Raw genomic sequence first — 4,484 nt, forward strand, 5'->3', positions numbered from 1 at the left:
TATTACAAATTGAGAGTCTTCAGTAATTTGCTACGGAAAGTGTTTAAATCATTTGAGACTTTACGGGCAGAAAGGAAACTTAATTATTCCATTTTTCTCTTTACTAACTTATAATACATTATTTAATTCTTGTGTTAGTGGTTGCCTTGCTCTGGTCATATGAAAAGTATTACTTTTTTCTACTTGTCCAAGAATACTAACTTCAGAACACTTTAACTGCATTAACACCCTCCCATATTTGTGTTGTTATTGTCATGTATTTCATTTTAAACCCCACAAATCGTGAGTGTACATGTCAATATTCATTTCCATTTTCCTACATATTTGCCCTTTCTCTTGCTCTTTGTTTCTTCCTAAAATTCCACGTTTCCCTGTGGGATTATTTTTCTTCTGCCTGAAGAAATCCTTTTACTTTTCATTTTACTTCATGATTCCTAGTGATAAATCTTCTCAGTTTTGTTGGTGAGAAAATGTATTTATTCTCCTTTCATTTTTTAAAGTTTATTAAGGAAATATTGACATACCAAAAAATTGTACATATTTAATGTGTAAATTTTGATGAGCTTGGTCCCCTTTTATTTCTGGGGAATTATTTTCCCTGAACATAGAATTCTAACTCAGAGGAACTTTATTTTGGTATTTTAAAGTTTTGTTTCATTGTTTGTTTGTTTTTTTTTATGGTGACATTTGTTAATGAAATCCAATAAGTTTCAGCTGTACACTTTAACAGTAAGGCATATATATATATATTTATACTGCGTGTTCACCTCCCATAGTTAGGTTTCTTTCTGTCTCCACATATTTGACCTCCTTTACCCCGTCTACCTCCCCCCACTCTTGTTCCATTGTCTTATGGCTTCCATTGTTTCTGCTGAGAAATTAGCTGTCATGCTTTGGTTGCTCCTTTGCAGGTAGTGCGTTCCCCTCCCACCCAAGTGTCTATGAATTTCTTTTTATATGTTCTCAGAAGTTTGTGATGTACCCTGATGTAGTTGTCTTTGTCTTTATTGTGCTTATGATCCATAGAGTTCTTTGAATCTTAGGTTGATACTTTCATCAGCTTGGGAAAATTATGTTATTAATCACTATTGCTTTTTCTCTATTCTTTCTCCTTCTAGGACTTGAATTACACCAATTTTAGACTATTTATTGCATTTCATGTATCTCGAAGGCTCTTTTCTATATTATCCTAGTCTTTTAAATTTCTGTACTTCAGTTTGGATATTTTCTGTCAACTTTCTCTAATTTACCATCCTCATCCTTTTGCTTGTTCAGTCTGCTTTTAAACACTTCTTAATTTTAAGTGTTGTACTTTTTTAGTCCTAAAATAACTCTTTGATTTTTTATAGATTCCAATTACCTGTTGAAGTTCTTCACAGATCTGTTTTCCCCCATGTTTTTAATCTTTTTTTCTTGAGTATATTAAGCATAGTTTTAAAAACCCTCGTTTGCTAACTTTACTATCTGGAGCACCTATGGGTATATTTTATCTTTTGATTTTTAGTCATGTTCTTTTCTTTTGGAATGTCTAGTGGTTTTTTAATTGCATTTCAGATATTATGTGTTTTAAAACTATTGCACTCCCAGTTGACATTACCTTCCTTTTCCTTATGCCGGTCAGAGAGAGTGTTGTCCACTTGTTCTGATTCAGTCAGAGACTGTGCTAAATTGTATATCTAGAAGCTGGGTTGTACACCTGATAAAGCTCATTCTACCTCTGTATTAACCCTAACCTTTCAGCCTGAAGGTCAGCTGAGAGCTGTGTATTCTCTGAGACCCTTCCTCCTAAAACAGTTTGAACCCTTAATCTCTGTTAAGAAAAACTGATGCAAAACAATGCTCTGCATTTCAGGGGCTTTCCACTTCGGGTTTTAGCATCCTTACCCACACCGATCCCATAGTCACCAGATGTGCTAAGAAGAAAACTAGCCATTTACATAGAGGCTCCATGTGTGTTAAATGCTCATTCATTTCTGTGTCCCCTAGCAGATGCCCTTTGTGACTATAAAGCCCAAATTCTCAGGCTCCTCGCAGAGTTCAGAACTGGCAAATGAGCCCAGGATAAAAGTAGCTCTCTGGGGTCCTTCCCTCCCTGAAGTTGTGGTAGGCAGAATAATGGATCTCCAAAGATGTCTATATCCTGGTCCCCAGACCTGTAAAAACATTACCTTTTAGGGCAAAAGGGTCTTTGCTGGTGTGAATAAGTTAAGAACCTTGATACTGGGAGATAGGTTATCCTGGATTATCTGGGTGGGTCCATTCTAATCTCTAGTCCTTAGAAGTAGAGAACTCCCCCTGGCTGGGGTCAGGGAGAGAGATGATGATGGAAGAATGGTCAAAGAGATGCTACATTGCTGGTTTCGAGGATGGAGGAAGAGAGCCACAAACCAAGCAGTGTGAGCAGCCTCTGGGAGCCAGGAAGGCAAGGAAATGGATTCTTCCCTAGAGCCTCCAGTGCAACCCTGCTGACATCTATTTTATCCCAGTGAGACCATTCAGATTTCTGCATAACTGTGAGATAATATCTGTTCTTTAAGCTACCACATTTGTGGTTGTTACCGCAGCAATAGAAAAATAATACAGGACTCTTAGCCCCCTTAGTTCTCATTACCACAGGAGATTTCTGCTGCCTACGGAGAGATAATTTCCATATTTTGCTTATCTGTCCCAATCGTTCTGGATGGGAGTGCTGGTATGCTGCCAACTGTTTATTGCTCCTGGATGTTAGCTCACAATGTTTAGTCCCCAAGCCTTTTAACTTTGCCCTCACAAGCATCTGTGTAAGGGAGACAAAGAATATGCTTATTGCCATTTTATATTTGAAGTGGAAGTTCAGGAAGGTGAAATGAATTACTCAAAATTAGATAACGGGTAAAAAGCCAAGTCAGGACTATAACGCAGGTCTCTAGACCCCATGTCCATTCCTCTTCTTGTTATCCTAGTTCCTATGACCCACAATCAGAATCAAGAACTCCTATTTTCAAATTATTTTCATATGGGAAAATGCACTTATTTTAAGTGAACAATTTATTGAATGTTATGATTTTATACAATCATGTAACCTCTACCACAATTTTTCTGATCCTCTCCTTCACATATTTCAGGAAGCTATCCCTTTTCTTAGAGCGCTGGATATGCTTAATACGTACATTAATCCTCTTGGCACAGACCTTACACTTCACTTTGTTAATTTACAACAGTGCCAAAGGCAAGCTGGGTAGCACTGAAGACTTCCGGGTTTGCCATGGTGACATTGGTGGGCATTCCCTTCATGTCTGTAGTATCACCGTCCTTGTGGACTCACATGTATGTGGCCAAAGGAATGGCTCCATGCTTTCCAAAAGGCCTAGAGAACATACAATACATTCCTCTCCTCTTTCCCTCTGTACTCATCATTTTGGCAAATTAATAGAAGATGGCAGTTCTGGCCAAAGGCCTAACAGCATTTGACTCATCCTGTGGCGTTTGATGAATCAAGATATTTTGTGCTGCATGCTGACTATGAATATAATTTATCTGCTGTGTTCTGGCTCCCAAACTTTAGTGGGTTGTTAACTATGTTCATTATATTGTAGCAATTGTGATCATGTTACAAAAATATATAAATCACATTAACAGCTGGTTATCACCGTATTATAAAAAATATAAATCATTATTAAGGACCACAGATTCCATTTGCTAGCTGTTATGCTATAAATTTTTAAAAATCCCTGATGCCAATTTTATTATGACTGTCAGTGGGGTTCTGCTCCTTTATTTTTTATCCCTTATAATTTGAGGAAATGTATTTATTTTAGAAAAAGAAGGAATTCCGGGAAGAATAATGGTATATTTATAGGGTGGCCATTTTTCCTTGATATTAAGTGTTGATTTTCATTTTTTTGCCTTTTGTTTCTTCTAGAGGGCAAACTCTGCTTGTCGATGCCTCCTCTCTTTTTTATGTTTCAACTCAAAGAAATTGTTGGAGACTATATAATTCAGGTTCTTGGGCCCTCGTAGCATCTCAAATGCAGTCGTCTAGACTAGGAGGTAGAAGAAAGGAAATTCAGAAAAAAACGGCTAATCAGAAAGGTTCCTTTGCGCCATTCAGTGCCCACCTCTGTAACACTTTTTCCCAAAGTTTGCCTGATTTCAGGAGTGTTTGCCACATACCTGTTAAGTTTTCACTCTGACCACATTTTCATTTAAGAAGAACGTTTCCCCAAAATTGCTTCCCCAGCCTACCCAACATTCTGGAGGCTTCTGCCATGCAAGCCAAGTACTAACTCTACCACTCTCATGCTGAAGGGCCGAGTAATGCCGGTGAAGGAATGAGAGCGATTTCATAGAATGAAATGAAATCCGTTACTCTCCAAGTATGATTTCTTTGGCCTCAGAAGAGAATCTTCATAGTTTTTGATGGATTAACAACTTTATAGATTGACCATATTCAGGAAGTTCATGCCTACCTCTCATCAAATTAGTAACATAGACACATGGTTTTA

This window comes from Pteropus vampyrus, unplaced genomic scaffold, assembly GCF_000151845.1.
Source record: "Pteropus vampyrus isolate Shadow unplaced genomic scaffold, Pvam_2.0 Scaffold96, whole genome shotgun sequence".
NCBI classification, from domain to species: domain Eukaryota; kingdom Metazoa; phylum Chordata; class Mammalia; order Chiroptera; family Pteropodidae; genus Pteropus; species Pteropus vampyrus.